The sequence below is a fragment of the Salvelinus namaycush genome, chromosome 12 (assembly GCF_016432855.1).
Source record: "Salvelinus namaycush isolate Seneca chromosome 12, SaNama_1.0, whole genome shotgun sequence".
NCBI lineage: Eukaryota > Metazoa > Chordata > Actinopteri > Salmoniformes > Salmonidae > Salvelinus > Salvelinus namaycush.
Genome location: NC_052318.1, coordinates 5,989,653 through 6,012,719, shown reverse-complemented (window position 1 = coordinate 6,012,719; position 23,067 = coordinate 5,989,653).

The window sequence follows — 23,067 nt, the reverse complement described above, 5'->3', positions numbered from 1 at the left end:
TGAGGAAATGTACGAGTCTGCTGTTAATGATAATGCAGAGTATTTTCCCAAGGTTACTGTTGACGCATATTCCACGGTAGTTATTGGGGTCAAATTTGTCTCCACTTTTGTGGATTGGGGTGATCAGTCCTTGGTTCCAAATATTGGGGAAGATGCCAGAGCTAAGGACGATGTTAAAGAGTTTTAGTATAGCCAATTGGAATTTGTTGTCTGTATATTTGATCATTTCATTAAGGATACCATCAACACCACAGGCCTTTTTGGGTTGGAGGGTTTTTATTTTGTCCTGTAACTCGTTCAAGGTAATTGGAGAATCCAGTGGGTTCTGGTAGTCTTTAATAGTTGATTCTAGGATTTGTATTTGATCATGTATATGTTTTTGCTCTTTATTCTTTGTTATAGAGCCAAAAAGATTGGAGAAGTGGTTTACCCATACATCTCCATTTTGGATAGATAATTCTTCGTGTTGTTGTTTGTTTAGTGTTTTCCAATTTTCCCAGAAGTGGTTAGAGTCTATGGATTCTTCAATTACATTGAGCTGATTTCTGACGTGCTGTTCCTTCTTTTTCCGTAGTGTATTTCTGTATTGTTTTAGTGATTCACCATAGTGAAGGCGTAGACTCAGGTTTTCCGGGTCTCTATGTTTTTGGTTGGACAGGTTTCTCAATTTATTTCTTAGATTTTTGCATTCTTCATCAAACCATTTGTCATTGTTGTTCATTTTCTTTGGTTTTCTATTTGAGATTTTTAGATTTGACAGGGAAGCTGAGAGGTCAAATATACTGTTAAGATTTTCTACTGCCAAGTTTACACCTTCACTATTGCAGTGGAACGTTTTACCCAGGAAGTTGTCTAAAAGGGATTGAATTTGCTGTTGTCTAATTGTGTTTTGGTAGGTTTCCAAACTGCATTCCTTCCATCTATAGCATTTCTTAATGTTACTCAGTTCCTTTGGCTTTGATGCCTCATGATTGAGTATTGCTCTGTTCAAGTAGACTGTGATTTTGCTGTGGTCTGATAGGGGTGTCAGTGGGCTGACTGTGAACGCTCTGAGAGACTCTGGGTTGAGGTCAGTGATAAAGTAGTCTACAGTGCTACTGCCAAGAGATGAGCTATAGGTGAACCTACCATAGGAGTCCCCTCGAAGCCTACCATTGACTATGTACATACCCAGCGTGCGACAGAGCTGCAGGAGTTGTGACCCGTTTTTGTTGGTTATGTTGTCATAGTTGTGCCTAGGGGGGCATATGGGGGAGGGAATGCTGTCACCTGCAGGCAGGTGTTTGTCCCCCTGTGTGCTGAGGGTGTCAGGTTCTTGTCCAGTTCTGGCATTTAGGTCGCCACAGACTAATACATGTCCCTGGGCCTGGAAATGATTGATTTCCTCCTTCAGGATGGAGAAGCTGTCTTCATTAAAGTATGGGGATTCTAGTGGGGGGATATAGGTAGCACACAGGAGGACATTTTTCTCTGTTAAGATAATTTCCTTTTGAATTTCTAGCCAAATGTAAAATGTTCCTGTTTTGATTAATTTAATGGAGTGAGTTAGGTCTGCTCTATACCAAATTAGCATTCCCCCTGAGTCCCTTCCCTGTTTCACACCTGGTAGTTTGGTGGATGGGACTACCAGCTCTCTGTAACCTAGAGGGCAACCAGTGGGTCCGTCTCCTCTGTACCAGGTTTCTTGCAGGATGACAATGTCTGCATTACCGATTTCTTTGGTGAAGTCCGGGTTCCTGCTCTTTAGGCCAAAGGCAGATGACCTCAGGCCTTGGATATTCCAGGATGATATAGTGAAGGCTTTTTGTTCCATAAAGTGTCCAATGTTGTTGGTCGTGGTTTGGCCTCAGGCCAGTAAGTGTGGGCAGAGCCTGCTGAGCATCTGGTACATGCCGTTGGCTTGGGCGAGTGTAAGAGTGGGGGTTGGGCCTGTTTGCCCGCTCACTACCTGGGCGTATGTGTGACTTCCATGTTGATGCCCTCTCTGCGGGGGTGGGGTGCATGGGGTGGGCAGGAGTGGCATAGGTCTGATCTGAGGGGGCCTAAATTGGGTGTGGGCATGGTTGATGTGGGGGGGTGTTGATTGGTTGGGGTGGGGGTGTGTCTGGGGGTGCTGTGGTCTGGATGTAGGTCCTCTTGGCGTGGGTCCTCTATGTGTAGGTCCAGGGTGGGGTGCTGAAGGTCTTGGAGGGTGTCTCGCTGGTCTGGGTGGGGTGTCTATTGATCTGTTGCTCCTGTGTGAAGTGTTGGGGCTGCGTTTGAGAGCGATGTCCTTTAGAGTCCGGGCAAAGGTGGGCACTGCTGCCTTGTAGAGGTGGACCTGGTCATAGAGGCTGTTCAAGTCCAGGGTGGAGTGGTGGGCCAGGAAAACATTTGGTTTTGAGGCACAGTCACGGGAGATGCTTGCGTTTACCCGCTGTATTGTAGCAGGGTGGAAGTCTTTTCGTGGTAGCAGGGTGGAGATAACCACTTGTGCATTGGGGAAAGTAGAAGAAGCTTTTTCAATCACTCCCTTCAGTGCTGTGGCCACCCTTTCCTGCTGTGCTCTCAGGTCGTTTGTGCCTGTGTGTATTATTATGTGGCTAGGTGAGCCTAGTTTGTCCTCAGACAGAAGGTCTAGGGCGCACTGGGTGTTTGGACACCAGAGTTTAGACACACTGTGTTTGGGAAAAAGTTTTTTTTCTTCTATAAATTTCCCATTTGAGTCCATAAGGAGAAAAATCTGTGTCTTGTGTTTGTCCTCAGTGGGTGTGGGGGGGTTGTCAGGAGGGCTATCAGGGTGGCTGACAGGGGGGGTGCTCAGGGGGGGTGAGAGCTGCTGGGCTTGGGGTTTTTCTTTTGTCTGTTCTGCTGTGATGTTGACTCTATGGTCAGGGTCTGGTGTGGACTGTTCTGCTGTGGTGTCGAGACTTTTGTCGGGTGATGAGGTGGGCTGTTCTGCTGGCTTCTCTGTGGGGATGGCCACCTCCCTAGTGGGTTGTTCTCTGTCACATGCCATCCCCCTCAACCTCTCCTCCAGCAGTCTGATCCTCTCCTCCATCCCCCTCTCCCTCTCCTCCAGCAGTCTGATCCTCTCCTCTAGTGCTCTGTTCTGCTCCTGCTCCTGCTTCTGCTCTTTCTCCAGTTGAAGTTGTCTCTTAACTGTCCAGAGTCCAGATGTGTCTCTCTCCACCTCCAGCTCTCCTGGTCTGGTTAAGGGGATGTTGTTGTGCTGGACTGTTGTCTGGGTCTGTGCTGACTGGAGTGTAATCACCTGCTGTTCCAGCTCAACCTGCCTTACCTCCAGCTGGGTGAATTTATCCTTCATTTCAATGAGGGAGAAGTGCTCTGTACTGGGAGGTTGACTGTCTGCTGAGGGTTGCTCGTCTGTGGGGTTATATGATGAAGAGTTTTGGTCTGACCCGCTTGGGGTGGGGGTATCTTTATCAAGGGAGAGCTTCTCCTGCTGGGCTAATTCTTTGATTAGGTGAAAGTCCAGCTGAAACTGTTTGGGGTTGCCCTGTACCAATACTGTTCCAGACTTATATAGATTTATGTTAGCTGACTCAGAGTCCTCGTTGTCAAGTATCCTGAGTTTCCACCCCTCGTTTCTCTCTCTCGCCATCTCTCTCGCTGCCTCTCTCTCTTCGTTTCTCTCCGTCTCTCTCTCTCCCTCTCTCTCTCTATATACACTGCTCAAAAAAATAAAGGGAACACTTAAACAACACAATGTAACTCCAAGTCAATCACACTTCTGTGAAATCAAACTGTCCACTTAGGAAGCAACACTGATTGACAATAAATTTCACATGCTGTTGTGCAAATGGAATAGACAAAAGGTGGAAATTATAGGCAATTAGCAAGACACCCCCAATAAAGGAATGGTTCTGCAGGTGGTGACCACAGACCACTTCTCAGTTCCTATGCTTCCTGGCTGATGTTTTGGTCACTTTTGAATGCTGGCGGTGCTTTCACTCTAGTGGTAGCATGAGACGGAGTCTACAACCCACACAAGTGGCTCAGGTAGTGCAGTTCATCCAGGATGGCACATCAATGCGAGCTGTGGCAAAAAGGTTTGCTGTGTCTGTCAGCGTAGTGTCCAGAGCATGGAGGCGCTACCAGGAGACAGGCCAGTACATCAGGAGACGTGGAGGAGGCCGTAGGAGGGCAACAACCCAGCAGCAGGACCGCTACCTCCGCCTTTGTGCAAGGAGGTGCACTGCCAGAGCCCTGCAAAATGACCTCCAGCAGGCCACAAATGTGCATGTGTCTGCTCAAACGGTCAGAAACAGACTCCATGAGGGTGGTATGAGGGCCCGATGTCCACAGGTGGGGGTTGTGCTTACAGCCCAACACCGTGCAGGACGTTTGGCATTGCCAGAGAACACCAAGCTTGGCAAATTCGCCACTGGCGCCCTGTGCTCTTCACAGATGAAAGCAGGTTCACACTGAGCACATGAGCACATGTGACAGACGTGACAGAGTCTGGAGACGCCGTGGAGAACGTTCTGCTGCCTGCAACATCCTCCAGCATGACCGGTTTGGCGGTGGGTCAGTCATGGTGTGGGGTGGCATTTCTTTGTGGGGCCGCACAGCCCTCCATGTGCTCGCCAGAGGTAGCCTGACTGCCATTAGGTACCGAGATGAGATCCTCAGAGCCCTTGTGAGACCATATGCTGACACATGCACATTTGTGGCCTGCTGGAGGTCATTTTGCAGGGCTCTGGCAGTGCACCTCCTTGCACAAAGGCGGAGGTAGCGGTCCTGCTGCTGGGTTGTTGCCCTCCTACGGCCTCCTCCACGTCTCCTGATGTACTGGCCTGTCTCCTGGTAGCGCCTCCATGCTCTGGACACTACGCTGACAGACACAGCAAACCTTTTTGCCACAGCTCGCATTGATGTGCCATCCTGGATGAACTGCACTACCTGAGCCACTTGTGTGGGTTGTAGACTCCGTCTCATGCTACCACTAGAGTGAAAGCACCGCCAGCATTCAAAAGTGACCAAAACATCAGCCAGGAAGCATAGGAACTGAGAAGTGGTCTGTGGTCACCACCTGCAGAACCATTCCTTTATTGGGGGTGTCTTGCTAATTGCCTATAATTTCCACCTTTTGTCTATTCCATTTGCACAACAGCATGTGAAATTTATTGTCAATCAGTGTTGCTTCCTAAGTGGACAGTTTGATTTCACAGAAGTGTGATTGACTTGGAGTTACATTGTGTTGTTTAAGTGTTCCCTTTATTTTTTTGAGCAGTGTATATATATTTCTCTCCATCTCTCTCTCTCCCTGCAGTACCGTCAGTTTATCAGGCAGGTGTGTGGATGTCTGCAGTGAGCGATGGAGCAGGTGTAGTGGGAGATTTATTGATTTTAATCACATTCTGTTGAGCAATAGTTCCCAGCCCCAGGCGTAAGGCAGGCATGTCCGCAGACCGCCGGTACACATATGAATAAAGGGTGATGGGCAGGCATAGCACCTCTCTCACTGTCCCAAAAGACACAGGATTAGTGTGTAGTTTAATGGAAGGGATCCTGTAAATGACTTAGGGCTTGATTCAATCCGTATCGCGGGAGATCTGTGTCAAAATGTAAAGGTCATTTTCGATTGAGCCGGGCAACGTTTACCGTGAATTCAGTCTCCACGAATGCAATCGAACTACAATGGAAATCTTCTGCTATACATCTGCGATATGGATTGAATTCAGCCCATAGCCCTTTCCTGCAGTCAATTGACTATTAACATTCATGGGTGGAATGTTAATATTTTTCATAATTAATACACTTTTTTGTTGTTGCAGAAAATCTGTTGTTTCTATGTCAAAAGGTTTTGTTAGATTACAGTCTTCTGTGATGTATATAAAGTGTAATATTGGGATGCAAACTCAAAATGTAATATATTTCGACTCTATATCTGACATGGTACAGGTGTCTTCTTTTGTAAGCCCTTGACCATGCGTGTGAGGTCTATACTTTTGTTTTTATGTCAGTCTAAACTGGTTCAACTGTTTTCTTAAACTGCCTCCTGTGCTGTCAATCATATATTTCAGTCAAATACTAAATCAATTGCATTAGAATTTGCAATTTTTTTTCAGTACTTGTGTGCACTTGTGTTCTTGTGCACCTGTGTAGGTGTGTGTAAAAGCAGGTTATAGGGGTGTCGGTGTGCCAACAGAACAGCCTTGAGGCGACCTGTTCTTGCTATCTCTGGGGGCTTGTGGGGGCTTGTTCTCAGATCCCTCACCGTTCATAAACTCCTGTCAGCTCCAACAGTTGACACCTGAGTGCACCGAAAATGTCCAATCTTGACTTGCGATCTGATAAAATCTTCTGTTTCAGCAACGGACATGACTACAGAAAGCTAGCTACCAATAAAATGCCAGCCACTGATTGTCTCTGTTTGATGTTTCCTTTACCCCAAATATCCATCACTGTCTCAGAGAGAGAAAGAGACAAAAGGTTACAGTTTGACAGTTTGTCTGAGAAATGTAAACGGTGAAAGGTCAATGGAATCTACAGGTGTTATCTACACCGACCCCCTCTCTACTGGACCTGGGCAGCTCAGTATGTTGAAGAGCCCAGTAGAGTGAGTGAGTGAGTGTGTGTGTGTGAGTGTGTGTGTGTGTGTGTGTGTGTGTAACGGATGTGAAATGGCTAGCTAGTTAGCGGGTACGCGCTACTAGCGTTTCAATCAGTTACGTCACTTGCTCTGAAACCTATAAGTAATGTTGCCCCTTGCTCTGCAAGGGCCGCGGCTTTTGTGGAGCGATGGGTAACGACGCTTCGTGGGTGTCAGTTGTTGATGTGTGCAGAGGGTCCCTGGTTCGCGCCCGTGTCGGGGCGAGGGGACGGTTTAAAGTTATTACTGTTACATGTGCGTGCGTGCGTATGTATATATATATATATACCTGGCAGTGTGGGTATGGGTTTTACCCCTACACTTTGTTTGGTTTACCCCACACAGGGCCTGGCTCTGAGGCTCGCTCGGCGGGTTTGAGATGTAATGTGATGTAATGTATCATCAACCTTAAGTTCATCTCGTTGTGTGTCACTTCAAGACTGTTTCACAAAGCAGAGCACCCACTACACTCAATGTCTGTATAAACCAAGGCAGTTGTAATGGAGGGAGGTTAGCTTTCCTTCATATAAGAGATGATGCCAATGTATTCCCCAGACGTCTGGAAACCATGATATTTTCCTTCGTCAGTGCTGCATGCCACTGACTTAGAGATGTACACATACAGTCTCAGTGGAGTGGAATACCAGTTCTGTTTATCCAAGCTTCACTGGCTGTCAAGCACCTGCATCTACACCTGTCTGCACCTGCAGAACTGTCATACACCTGCTCTCTCCGTGCTCCTAAATGATAGCACATATTCTCATTAACATTATGCCTCTCTTATTCAGTCCACTACAGTAAGTTCTGTGGCCCTCAGATCATAATTCAAAAGGCCTATTTTCTGTAAAATAATTTGTATAGCCGACAATGGTGAGATGCTGAGATGTGTCTGAGCGTTGGAAGACCCAGACTCACTGGATTATATAAGGATTCTAGGCACTGGGCAGCAGGGCTAGTAGACTGGGCACTGGGCAGCAGGGCTAGTAGACTGGGCACTGGGCAGCAGGGCTAGTAGACTGGGCACTGGGCAGCAGGGCTAGTAGACTGGGCACTGGGCAGCAGGGCTAGTAGACTGCAATTTTTACTAGCCCTGGTCCAAAACTTCACTAGCCGGCAGGCTAGTTGTACACTGATAAGTACTAGCCACGGTCCCCAGGACCGGATTTGGGAAACGCTGTCTTATATTATGTTGAGGTGTATCTGTCAGGAGGTCAAATCCTCTGTGGTTTGATATGGTGGATGACTGTGTTGATGTGTTTGGGTGCGATGGAAGATGTGAGAGACAGTGGGTATCAATGGATCTGAGTGTCGTCACACAGTCTGTCAGCAGAGACTCTCATCAGACAACAAACACCTAATCCTCTCCTCAGACAGGTTAGCTGGCGAAAGTCGCCAACTTCTCTGTTTCTCTGTGTGTTAATGTCTGTGTTTGTTTACTCCGGTGTGCGCCCATCCCATTGAATAAAACCCGTGGGACGAGTGGAGGGGTATAGGGGCGAGGAAGTTCATATAGGGGCTCACAGAGCGGCCCGCCAGGGTGACAAATTATGCAGGCTGGAACAGGACCACAGGCAGACATACCATATTTTGAAGAAAAACAAACACCAGGGTATATCTTAGATGGAAACTCGACATAAGTGTCTTTAATGCTAATGAAAGCATTCATATCATCATGTTATCTGTTCTTTCAAGTTCTACATCAGTGCCTTCTTGCAATATCTTCAGGTGATCTGCCAAATAGAAATTTGATGGTATGCATAAACTGACAAGCATGGTTGCTCAGGGATGTCCTCAGGTTTGCACCATCCAAATGCCATCCATGTTTTGTGATCCATTACCTTCCTCTAAGTCATGTTATCAGACACTATTTGACCAATGCCAATTTACAGTTTATAACTTGACCCCAAAAACGTCACTATGAGTGGGGATATACAGCACATGACAGAATATTGGAAATAAAATTGTTGTAAACAATTCCAAAGTATTGTCATTGCATGTGTTGTGTTTGAAATGGGTCAGCATGGACAGTGTTCAAGAGCTTTGAGTGTACAAGAGGGTGTACATGACAGTGTTCAAGAGCCTTGAGTGTACAAGAGGGTGTACATGACAGTGTTCAAGAGCCTTGAGTGTACAAGAGGGTGTACATGACAGTGTTCAAGAGCCTTGAGTGTACAAGAGGGTGTACATGACAGTGTTCAAGAGCCTTGAGTGTACAAGAGGGTATACATGACAGTGTTCAAGAGCCTTGAGTGTACAAGAGGGTGTACATGACAGTGTTCAAGAGCCTTGAGTGTACAAGAAGGTGTACATGACAGTGTTCAAGAGCCTTGAGTGTACAAGAAGGTGTACATGACAGTGTTCAAGAGCCTTGAGTGTACAAGAGGGTATACATGACAGTGTTCAAGAGCCTTGAGTGTACAAGAGGGTATACATGACAGTGTTCAAGAGATTTTTGTTATGTGATCTGGACATGTGAAGTGGGCCATAGAAACCCACAGAGCCCTTTGGTTAAATCAGAGGCTACACAGTAGAATAAGCGTTCTAGTGAAGTGGAGATTAACCGTTGTGAACCCCAAATAAACGCACCCTTTTATTAATGAAGTTAATGAAGTTCAGATAAATCAGTAAGCAGTGGTGGAAAAAGTATCCAATTGTCATACTTGAGTAAATGTAAAGATGCCTTCATAGAAAATGAGTAGTAAAAGTGAAAGTCACCCAGAGAAATACTACTTGAGTAAAAATCTAAAAGTATTTGGTTTTAAATGTACTTAAGTATCAAAAAGAAATGTCATTGCAAAAATATACTTAAAAAGTAAAAGTAGAAATAATTTAAAATTGCTTATAATAAGAAAATCGGACAGCACAATTTATTTTTTAAATATTTTTATGGATAGCCAGGGACACACTACAACACACAGACAGCATTTACAAACGAAGCATTTGTGTTCAGTGAGACCTCCAGATCGGAGGCAGTAGGGATGACCAGGTATGTTCTCTTGATATGTGAGTGAATTGGACCATTTTCCTGTAACGAGTACTTTTTGGGTGTCAGGGAAAATGTACGGAGTAAAAAGTACATTATTTTCTTTAGGAATGTACTGAAGTAAAAGTAAAAGTAGTCCAAAATATAAATAATCAAGTAAAGTACAGATATCTAAAGAAACTACTTAAGTAGTACTTTAAAGTATTTTTACTTAGGTACTTTTCACCACTGTCAGTAAGACAACATTTTTGGTAGTTAATATAACATCTGTAAACCCAGACAGGAAACTGAGGTAAGGTTTTCTCAATCCAAGTATCACTCTGGTAATGTACTGCACCACCCATATTCCTAAGCAAATTGTCTGGAGCTATAACTGTAGGAATAGCATCAATGGGCACTGGACCAAATTGATCAAGGATTACAGTGCCTTACAAAAGTATTCACCTCCTTGGCGTTTTTCCTCTTTTGTTGCATTACAACCTGTAATTTAAATAGATTTTTGTTTGGATTTCATGTAATGGACATACACAAAATAGTCCAAATTGGTGAAGTGAAATGTAAAAAAAATGTTGTTTCAATTTTTTTCTAAAAGATAAAAAACGGAAAAGTGGTTTGTGCATGTGTATTCACCCCCTTTGCTATGAAGCCCCTAAATAAGATCTGGTGCAACCAATTACCTTCAGAAGTCACATAATTAGTTAAATAAAGTCCACCTGTGTGCAACCTAAGTGTCACATGATCTGTCACATGATCTCAGTATATATACACCTGTTCTGAAAGGCCCCAGAGTCTGCAACACCACTAAGCAAAGGGCACCACTATGTAAGCGGCACTATGAAGACCAAGGAGCTCTCCAAACAGGTCAGGGACAAAGTTGTGGAGAAGTACAGATCAGGGTTGGGTTATAAAAAAATATCATAAACTTTGAACATCCCACGGAGCACCATTAAATCCAATATTTAAAAATGGAAAGAATATGGCACAACAACAAACCTGCCAAGAGAGGGCTGCCAACCAAAACTCACGGACCAGGCAAGGAGGGCATTAATCAGAGAGGCAACAAAGAGACCAAAGATAACCCTGAAGGAGCTGCAAAGCTCCACAGCGGAGATTGGAGTATCTGTCCATAGGACCACTTTAAGCCGTACACTCCACAGAGTTGGGCTTTATGGAAGAGTGGCCAGAGAAAATAAGCAAACACGTTTGGTGTTCGCCAAAAGGCATGTGGGAGACTCCACAAACATATGGAATAAGGTACTACGTTCAGATGAAACTAAAATTGAGCTTTTTGACCATCAAGGAAAACGCTATATCTGGCGCAAACCCAACACCTCTCATCACCCCAAGAACACCATCCCCACAGCGAAGTGGCAGCATCATGCTGTGGGGATGTTTTTCATCAGCAGGGACTGGGAAACTTGTCCGAATTGAAGGAATGATGGATGGCGCTAAATACAGGGAAATTCTTGAGGGAAACCTGTTTCAGTCTTCCAGAGATTTGAGACTGGGACGGAGGTTCACCTTCCAGCAGGACAATGACCCTAAGCATACTGCTAAAGCAGCACTTGAGTGGTTTAAGGGGAAACATTTAAATGCCTTGGAATGGCCTAGTCAAAGCCCAGGCCTCAATCCAATTGAGAATCTGTGGTATGACGTAAAGATTGCTGTACACAAGCGGAACCCATCCAACTTGAAGGAGCAGGAGCAGCTTTGCCTTGAAGAATGGGCAAAAATCCCAGTGGCTAGATGTGCCAAGCTTATAGAAACATACCCCAAGAGACTTGCAGCTGTAATTGCATCAAAAGGTGGCTCTACAAAGTATTGACTTTGGGGGGGTGAATAGTTATGCATGCTCAAGTTTTCAGTTTTTTTTTGTCTTCTTGTTTGTTTCACCCAAAATATTTTGCATCTTCAAAGTGGTTGGCATGTTGTGTAAATCAAATGATAAAAAATCCCCCAAAAATCTATTTTAATTCCAGGTTGTAAGGCAACAAAATAGGAAAAATGCCAAGGGGGGTGAATACTTTCGCAAGCCACTGTATGTCTGTGTTAAGAGGATTAGTACCAACAACCCCATTTAAGATCATATTTCCCCAGGCAAACCTGGATTATGTTCTGACATATATTGTATAAACAAACATGTGATTCATTTTGCAATATTTTAGAGACATACATTGCCTTCGGAAAATATTCAGACTCCTTGACTTTTTCCACATTTTGTCACGTTAAAGTCTTATTCTAAAATGGATTTTTTTTATTTTTATGAATCTACTCACAATACCCCATAATGACAAAGCGAAAACAGGTTTTAGAAATGTTTGCACATTTATTCAAAATCAAAAACAGAAATACCTTATTTACATAAATATTCAGACCCTTTGCTATGAGACTCAAAATTGAGTCTGGCTCTAACCAGAATAGAAAGAGGAGTGGGAAGCCCCGGTAAACAACTGAGCAAGAGGACAAGTACGTTAGAGTGTCTAGTTTGAGAAACAGACGCCTCACAAGTCCTCAACTGGCAGCGTCATTAAATAGTACCCGCAAAACACTAGTCTCAAAGTAAAGGGTGAAGAGGCGACTCCGGGATGCTGGCATTCTAGACAACAATTTGTTTCATACCTTTCTGAATGAGCACAAGGGTATAGTGAGGCACAGAGGTGTTCATATCTCTGCCCCCATCAGCACTAGTGTTTACCAAAAATACAGACTTATTGATGTGGAATACCACAACAAACAATATTACGTTGTCACGACCTACTGAGAACGTAACTTTTCGTACCGCTTACTGTACGTAACTATCTTACGCCGCTAGAACCGGAATAGGGACGGACCTATTTTGGTTGGTCGTTACAACGTAACTTACAAACCTTATCGTTACGTTGTAAAGCTTACCAGTCAAGAAATGTTGTCTTCAAGTTTCAAGTTTTAATGTCACGTGCAGTGAAATGCCTTTCTAACCCCAGCAATGTAGTAATCAATAACAATGTAATACTAAACATAACAAGGTAGAACAAAAAAACAAATTATATAAAAATGGTCTTATATTTTAAAATATATGTCACGTTCTTTGATGTACTGCATAAGGCATATACTACTACCATATATTACTTGTTTCTATGGGCTGTAGTAGGAAATTGTAATTTAAAATATTTGGCACAGGTCCTCAGATCCTCAAAAAGTTCTACAGCTGCACCATTGAGAGCATCTTGACTGGCTGCATCACTGCTTGGTGCGGCAACTGCTTGTCATCCGACCGGAAGGGGCTACAGATGGTAGTGCGGACGGCCCAGTACATCACTGGGGCCAAGCTCCCTGCCATCCAGGACCTCTATTTCCCGAACGAAGGCCCTAAAAATGGCCAAGACTCCAGCCACCCAAGTCATAGACTGTTCTTTCTGCTAACCCACGGCAAGCGGTACCAATGCACTTAGTCTGGAACCAACAGGACCCTGAACAGCTTCTACTCCCAAGCCATAAGAATGGTAAATAGTTAGTTAAATAGTTCACCAAATAGCTACCCAGACTATCGGCATTGACCCTTTTTGCACTAACTTTTTTGACTCATCACACACACTACTGCTACTGTTTATTATCTGTCACTTTATGCCTGGTTATACGTACATATCTACCTCAATTACCTCGTACCCCTGCACATCAACTTGGCACTGGTAGCCCTTGTATACAGCCTAGTTATCATTACTCATTGACTAGGTACTGGTACTCCTTGTATACAGCCAAGTTATTGTTACTCATTATGTATCTATTACTATTTATTACGTGTTTTACTTTTCTATTATTTCTCTGTTTTCCTTCTCTCTGCATTGTTGGGAAGAACCCGCAAATTTCACTATTAGTCCATACCACAGGAGGTTGGTGGAACCTTAATTGGGGAGGACAGGCTCGTGGTAATGGTTGGAGCGAAATAAGTGAAATGGTTTCAAATACATCAAACACCTGGTTTCCATGTTTTCGATGCCATTCCATTTGCTCCATTCCAGCCATTATTATGAGCCGTCCTCCCCTCAACAGCCTCCACTGGCTCCACACCTGTTGTTTATGAAGCAAGTGACAAATAAAATGTTATTTCATTTGAACAAAATAAATTAAGCAGCACAATAAACAGGGCAATTAACATGACAAAATATTACAATTAGAAGCCAACACAGCAAACTACCAGATATCATTTAACAACCATTAATTAATTGTACTGCAGTACTGCATTTTCACCGGGTAGCCTATTAAAAGGGTAATCTATTAGTGCAGCTTTTGTAATTTATTATTGTGCATGTATATCTTATATGCTGGTAGAACAAATGGAAGTGAATGTGCACTTTTAAATTGGGTGGATTTTGGAACAACAAAAAACATTGACATAACCTGTAGTACAATGTAATTATTTATAGAGATTCTCTAAATTAGGGACCATCTCTGATAGCATCACTGATAGCATCTGATACTGGACAGCAGAGACCTACATACATTTTATCTGGCAAATGACCTAGAAAATTAAATGACTTGAAGGTGAAGTATATCACATTTCTTCGTTTAAAAAAAATGTGGTATTCATCACCTGCCGGATAAAAATCTCAAATTGCCCTAATCCAAATATTGAAGCTCCAGATGAAAATATATATTTTATAAACAGAGGGAGAACTTCCGTATGCTAGTGTTATTTAAAAACCACTGAATTGACCCAAACCTTAATCTATAAATGTGTAGTGCATTCAAAAGAAATGTGAGGGTGCATGCTCCACAGCTCAATAACGCTTCTTATAACCCGGAAGCTTATAAGAAATCCCCGCTACACCCTCCGACGAACCATCAAACAGGCAAAGCATCAATACAGGACTAAGATTGAATCGTACGACACCGGCTTCGATGCTCGTCGGATGTGGCAGGGCTTGCAAACTATTACAGACTACAAAGGAAGCACAGCCGCGAGCTGCCCAGTGATACGAACCTACCAGACGAGCTAAATTAATTCTATGCTCGCTTTGAGGCAAATAACACTGAAACATGCATGAGAGCACCAGCTGTTCCGGACGACTGTGTGATCACGCTCTCCGTAGCCGATGTGAGTAAGACCTTTAAACAGGTCAACATTCACAAGGCCGCAGGGCCAGACGGATTACCAGGACATGTACTTCGAGCATGCGCTGGCCAACTGGAAGTGGTTTCACTGACATTTTCGACATGTTTCAAGCAGACCACCATAGTCCCTGTGCCCAAGAACACAAAGGTGACCTGCCTAAATGACTACTGACCCGTAGCACTCACATCTGTAGCCATGAAGTGCTTTGAAAGGCTGGGCATGGTTCACATCAACACCATTATCCCAGAAACCCTAGACCCACTTCAATTTGCTTACTGCCCCAACAGATCCACAAATGATACAATCTCTATTGCACTCAACACTGCCCTTTCCCACCTGGACAAAAGGAACACCTATGTGAAAATGCTATTCATTGACTACAGCTCAGCGATCAACACCATAGTGCCTTCAAAGCTCATCACTAAGCTAAGGACCCTGGAACTAAACCCCTCCCTCTGCAACTGGATACTGGACTTCCTGCGGGCCGCCCCCAGGTGGTAAGGGTAGGGAACAACAAATCCACCACGCTGATCCTCAACACAGGGGCCCCTCAGGGGTGCATGCTCAGTCCCCTCCTGTACTCCCTGTTCACTCACGACTGCATGGCCAGGCACTACTCCAATACCATCATCAAGTTTTCCAATGACACAACAGTGGTAGGCTTGATCACCGACAACGATGAGACAGCCTATAGGGAGGAAGTCATAGACCTGACCGTGTGGTGCCAGGACAACAACCTCTCTGTCAATGTGAGCAAGACAAAGGAGATGATTGTGGACTACAGGAAATGGAGGACCGAGCACGCCCCCATTCTCATCGACGGGGCTGTAGTGGAACAGGTTGAGAGCTTCAAGTTCCTTGGTGTCCACATCACCAACAAACTATCATGGTCCAAACACACTAAGACAGTCGTGAAGAGGACACTGAAAAGATTTGGCATGGGTCCTCAGATCGTCAAAAGGTTCTACAGCTGCATCATCGAGAGCATTCTGACTGGTTGCGTCACTGCCTGGTATGGCAACTGCTCGGCCTCTGACTGCAAGGCACTACAGAGGGTAATGCGTACGGCCCAGTACATCACTGGGGCCAAGCTTCCTGCCATCCAGTGTCAGAGGAAGGCCCTAAAAATTGTCAGACTGCAGTTACCCTAGTCATAGACTGTTCTCTCTGCTACCACATGGCAAAGAGGTACCGAAGCGCCAAGTCTAAGTCCAAAAGGCTTCTAAACAGCTTCTACCCCCAAGCCATAAGACTCCTGAACAGATAATCAAAGGCCTACCCAGACCCCTCTTTTACACTGCTGCTACTCTCTGTTTAAAATCTATGCATAGTCACTTTAACTCTACCTACATGTACATATTACCTCAATTACCTCGACTAACTGGTGCCCCCGCACATTGACTCTGTACCGGTACCCCCTGTATATAGCCTTGCTGTTGTTATTTTACTGCTGCTGTTTAATTATTTGTTACTTTTATTTTCCATTTTCATTATTATTTTATTATTTTATTTCACCTTTATTTAACCAGGTAGGCGAGTTGAGAACAAGTTCTCATTTACAACTGCGACCTGGCCAAAATAAAGCAAAGCAGTGCGACAAAATCAACAACACGGAGTTACACATGGGCTGGACAAACGTACAGTCAATAACACAATAGAAAAAGTATATGTACAGTGTGTGCAAATATAGTAAGATTAGAGAGTAAGGCAATAAATAGGCCATAGAGGCAAAATAATTACTATTTAGCATTAACACTGGAGTGATAGATGTGCAGATGATGATGTGCAAGTAGAGATACTGTGGTGCAAAAGAGCAACAAAAAATAATAACAATATGGGGATGAGGTAGTTTGGTGTGCTATTTATAGATGGGCTGTGTACAGGTACAGTGATCGGTAAGCTGCTCTGACAGCTGATGTTTAAAGTTAGTGTGGGAGATATGTCTCCAGCTTCAGTGATTTTTGCAAATCGTTCCAGTCATTGGCAGCAGAGAATTGTAAGGAAAGGCGGCCAAAGGAGATGTTGGCTTTGGGGATGACCAGTGAAATATACCTGCTGGAGCGCGTGCTACGGGTGGGGGTTGCTATGGTGATCAGTGAGCTGAGATAAGGCGGGGCTTTACCTAGAAAATACTTAGAGATGACCTGGAGCCAATGGGTTTGGCGACGAATATGTAGCGAGGGCCAGCCAACGAGAGCATACAGGTCGCAGTGGTGGGTAGTATATGGGGCTTTGGTGACAAAACGGATGGCACTGTGATAGACTACATCCAATTTGCTGAGTAGAGTGTTGGAGGCTATTTTGTAAATGACATCGCCGAAGTTAAGGATCGGTGGGATAGTCAGTTTTACGAGGGTTTGTTTAGCAGCCTGAGTGAAGGAGGCTTTGTTGTTTACTTATCTATTTTTTACTTAACACTTATTTGTATTTATTTTCTTAACATTTCTTAAAGCATTGTTGGTTAAGGGCTTGTAAGTAAACATTTCACTGTAAGGTCTACTCCTGTTCGGCACATGTGACAAATAACGTTTAATTTGATTTGATACAGCAGGTTGGAACCATACAGCAGGTTGGAACCATACAGCAGGTTGGAACCATACAGAAGGTTGGAACCATACAGCAGGTTGGAACCATACAGCAGGTTGGAACCATACAGCAGGTTGGAACCATACAGCAGGTTGGAACCATACAGCAGGTTGGAACCATACAGAAGGCTGGACCCATACAGAAGGCTGGAACCATACAGAAGGTTGGAACCATACAGAAGGTTGGAACCATACAGCAGGTTGGAACCATACAGAAGGTTGGAACCATACAGAAGGTTGGAACCATACAGAAGGCTGGACCCATACAGAAGGCTGGAACCATACAGAAGGCTGGACCCATACAGAAGGCTGGAACCATACAGCAGGTTGGAACCATACAGCACATACAGCAGGTTTGAACCATACAGAAGGTTGGAACCATACAGCAGGTTGGAACCATACAGCAGGTTGTAACCATACAGAAGGTTGGAACCATACCAAATTATTTAATAAACACAGCAATGCAAATGCGCTTAGTAGCCAGCCAATTAAACAAACCATATCAGTCATACTGTGTTCTCCGTAGGTGTAGATTTATATAACCAGGACCAATATGTTACCTTATCACGTTGCTGCGAGTTGTTGAGGAAGTAAGGAAGATGACCAAATGCAGTGGTCATGATGTTAACATTGCCACATTGTGGGAAGGTAATGTCATGGCATTACCAGTAATTACCAATACATTAAACAGGGGTTTGTCGGGTTACATGACGTGTTTGCTGGGGCGTCAGTAAAACACAAGGCACACGTACTGTGTCGTTGGACGTCTTGTCAGATTTATATATCGTTTTACCAAGGGCAGGTAGAGATAGCCTTGAGCCTGCAGTCTTGTATCAATAAAGATGAAGGAGTGTAACCTTTGACAGGGTGAGGTCATGAGGGTTCAGATAAGTGTGTGTGTGTGGGGGGGGGGGGGGCACGGCCTTATCAATGATTATTGCCCCATTGTTGCCAGGCTGGGGTCTTGGTATCGAAATCCACGTTATTCTCCAACACCTCTCCTTAATCACAGTCATTAAGTGAATGACCCAGTTGTGATGGTAGTAGAACCCGTCTCTGTGTCAAAATGGGTTTATTGGTGCCACTGTTTGGATTGAAAGTGCTCACATGATGAATGGTACCATTACCAGTATATGGGGTATTACAGTACTATACTTCAATTATTACACACAAACAACTTTTTAACATTATGATTGTACAGAAATTAGGTAGTCATTCAAAAATCATGTTAAACACTATTATTGCACACAGAGTGAGTCCATGGAACTTATTATGTCACTTGTTAAGCACATTTTTCTCCTGAACTTATTTAGGCTTGCAGTAACAAAGGGGTATAATACTTATTATTCAGCGTTTCTTTTTTAAATTAATTTGTAAATATTTCAGAAAACATTATTCCACTTTGACATTATGGACTTGTAGGCCAGTGACAAAATAAACAACGCATTTGATCAATTTTTAATTCAGGCTGTAACACAACAAAATGTGGAACAAAGTCAAGGGGTGTGAATTACTTTCTGAAGTTAGTTATTTTTCCTAATCTCTCCGCATTTGTCTTTCGTGGGTTTGTGTCTTCCTGATATCCAATAAGAAGGGGAGTAGCAGCAGGTCGACCATCTAAATAGAACCAAGTTATATTTTAGCGCCTGGCCGCCCAGACGCTCATTCACACGAGCGAGCGGTATGAGTAAAATGATTGAATGAAGACATGTATGTGTACATTTATTTTTGCAATGCTCGCGCGGTGAGGTTTAAGACAGTGAATCAGGAGAGACGCATTTCAACAGGTAGAACTGATCAAGGCTGCCGTTTGGCCCCCATTTCATCAATACACTATAGACATGACTGAACTTGTGGATAAGCAGAGAGATGTTAACAGCAGGTCGAGGGGGCAGGGTTTTAAGAAGCTGTTTATCCCCCTTTGGCCTCAGACCAGCCTGGTCTCATAGACTAGACCGGCCAGCCCAGCTTCAGACAGGCCCATGCTGTGAGCTAGACACACACACCTGTGAACTAGAGAAGAACCTCAGGTATATTCTACATGTCACACAGAACAGATTAAAGCCCTCATTTGCACCCATCTGGCAGCTGTTTATCTATTTGACTTGTTAAAGACATTCATTTACATAAAAAATGGGGGTGAAATCCTGTAAAATGTACCTGGTTAAAATTGTATTCATATTAATTGTATTTACCTTAATTAAATTGGCCTGGCTAAGATTTTGTTAGGGGGTCTGAGTTGGTTAGAGTATACAGTATGCGGAATGAGATGAGAGCGGCAGGTAGCCTAGTTGGGCCATTAACCGAGAAGTTGTTGGTTTTTCGAATGCTCTGAAGTGACATGGTTTAAAATCTATCGATGTGTCCTTGAGCATGGCGCTCAACCCTTATTGCTCCTGTAAGTTGCTCTGGATAACAATGTGTGTTAAATGAAGAAAAAAAAATGTAAAGGGGGATAAAAAAAAAAAAAACTACTGTCATGCAGAAAGCTAAAGGGGAAATCTCTAGATTTCCTCATAAGCAACACTGACAGATACAGTTAAAGAGGCACAAGACCATAAACACAGGGCACACCTACGCTGTCGTTGGTCGCCTATCCATCACCTCGACATCTGAAGGGGATGGGCCGTCTCATCATGTCAAGATAGTGGATCACAGTATTGTGTCAATAAACACATGAGGATGGAGGTCCTGGAGCATGTGGGTGGGGTGGTGGAAGGGATGGGGCTATAGTTCCACATGTGTTGACTGGGTAATGACCAGCCTGCTGTTGTCACCCACTGACAGAGAGACACTTGCCTCTCTGAGGGTTCACTAGGCTAATGAGGCAAGTTGGGGTAATTACTGAATATCACATGACTCCTTACCTCAGGCTATCAAATTGAAATCTATGACTGGACTTTAACTGGACTCACTCTTATATCTTACATTTGAGATACTGTAGAAGTGTGGATTTTGCTTAGCACAAGTAAGAGCAAGGGCACATATTGATGTTTGACACAATTTGGTGTCAAAATCAACCAGTCACAATCACACTCTTTCTCAAAATTAACCAGTCACATTCACACTCTTTCTCAAAATCAACCAGTCACAATCACACTCCTCAAAATTAACCAGTCACATTCACACTCTTTCTCAAAATCAACCAGTCACAATCACACTCCTCAAAATTAACCAGTCACAATCACACTCTTTCTCAAAATTAACCAGTCACAATCACACTCTTTCTCAAAATCAACCAGTCACAATCACACTCCTCAAAATTAACCAGTCACAATCACACTCTTTCTCAAAATGAACCAGTCACAATCACACTCTTTCTCAAAATCAACCAGTCACAATCACACTCTTTCTCAAAATCAACCAGTCACAATCACACTCCTCAAAATCAACCAGTCACATTCACACTCTTTCTCAAAATTAACCAGTCACAATCACACTCTTTCTCAAAATCAACCAGTCACATTCACACTCTTTCTCAAAATTAACCAGTCACAATCACACTCTTTCTCAAAATCAACCAGTCACAATCACACTCTTTCTCAAAATCAACCAGTCACAATCACACTCCTCAAAATTAACCAGTCACATTCACACTCTTTCTCAAAATCAACCAGTCACAATCACACTGCTTCTCAAAATCAACCAGTCACAATCACACTCTTTCTCAAAATCAACCAGTCACAATCACACTCCTCAAAATTAACCAGTCACATTCACACTCTTTCTCAAAATTAACCAGTCACAATCACACTCTTTCTCAAAATCAACCAGTCACAATCACACTCTTTCTCAAAATCAACCAGTCACAATCACACTCCTCAAAATTAACCAGTCACATTCACACTCTTTCTCAAAATCAACCAGTCACAATCACACTGCTTCTCAAAATCAACCAGTCACAATCACACTCTTTCTCAAAATCAACCAGTCACAATCACACTCCTCAAAATTAACCAGTCACAATCACACTCTTTCTCAAAATCAACCAGTCACAATCACACTCTTTCTCAAAATTAACCAGTCACAATCACACTCCTCAAAATTAACCAGTCACAATCACACTCTTTCTCAAAATCAACCAGTCACAATCACACTCTTTCTCAAAATTAACCAGTCACAATCACACTGCTTCTCAAAATCAACCAGTCACAATCACACTCTTTCTCAAAATCAACCAGTCACAATCACACTCCTCAAAATCAACCAGTCACAATCACACTCTTTCTCAAAATCAACCAGTCACAATCACACTCTTTCTCAAAATCAACCAGTCACAATCACACTCCTCAAAATTAACCAGTCACAATCACACTCTTTCTCAAAATCAACCAGTCACATTCACACTCTTTCTCAAAATTAACCAGTCACAATCACACTCTTTCTCAAAATCAACCAGTCACATTCACACTCCTCAAAATTAACCAGTCACAATCACACTCTTTCTCAAAATCAACCAGTCACAATCACACTCCTCAAAATTAACCAGTCACAATCACACTCTTTCTCAAAATCAACCAGTCACAATCACACTCTTTCTCAAAATCAACCAGTCACAATCACACTCTTTCTCAAAATTAACCAGTCACAATCACACTCCTCAAAATTAACCAGTCACATTCACACTCTTTCTCAAAATCAACCAGTCACAATCACACTCTTTCTCAAAATTAACCAGTCACAATCACACTCCTCAAAATCAACCAGTCACAATCACACTCTTTCTCAAAATTAACCAGTCACAATCACACTCCTCAAAATTAACCAGTCACAATCACACTCTTTCTCAAAATTAACCAGTCACAATCACACTCCTCAAAATTAACCAGTCACAATCACACTCCTCAAAATTAACCAGTCACAATCACACTCTTTCTCAAAATTAACCAGTCACAATCACACTCCTCAAAATTAACCAGTCACAATCACACTCTTTCTCAAAATCAACCAGTCACATTCACACTCTTTCTCAAAATCAACCAGTCACAATCACACTCCTCAAAATTAACCAGTCACATTCACACTCTTTCTCAAAATTAACCAGTCACAATCACACTGCTTCTCAAAATCAACCAGTCACAATCACACTCCTTCTCAAAATCAACCAGTCACAATCACACTGCTTCTCAAAATCAACCAGTCACAATCACACTCCTTCTCAAAATCAACCAGTCACAATCACACTCCCTCTCCCTCCATGTTAGAGGAACATTCTTTACCCTTCCCTCCCCCTCCATGTTAGGGGAACAGTCTTTACCCCTCCCTCTCCCTCCATGTTAGGGGAACAGTCTTTACCCCTCCCTCTCCCTCCATGTTAGGGGATCAGTCTTTACCCCTCCCTCTCCCTCCAGACTAGTAGTAACAGGAGAGGAATTGGAATGAGGAGTATGACGAGAGGAGAGAGGGATTTGAAGGCGCTGAGGCCTGTAGAGTGGAGAGGATCATTATCCCACCGTCCCTCTTTCCAAGGGGTGATCTGTGAGAGTGATCGTTAAACCCTTCTCCTCATTCGCCCCATTAATCCCTTCATTTTCTCACTCGATTTTTACTCTCGGGCCTCTCCACGGAGGTTCTCTAGTACCCATTTGCTGCCTGCAACTCCGAGGGAGACATGGGGTGCTCTGGTTCCCACGGCTGTAAGCGTTGGGCTACAGATGTTGACCGTAGCATCTCACAGACCTCCTCAATTGAATCTGCTGAGGTGACATGTTTTTCAGCTCGTGTGAATATTGGAGGTGTGAGATTTTAAATGATACTATCAGCAGTTTTCTTTGTGCTGAGATGAAAGCAAATTGTTAAAGCAAATAGA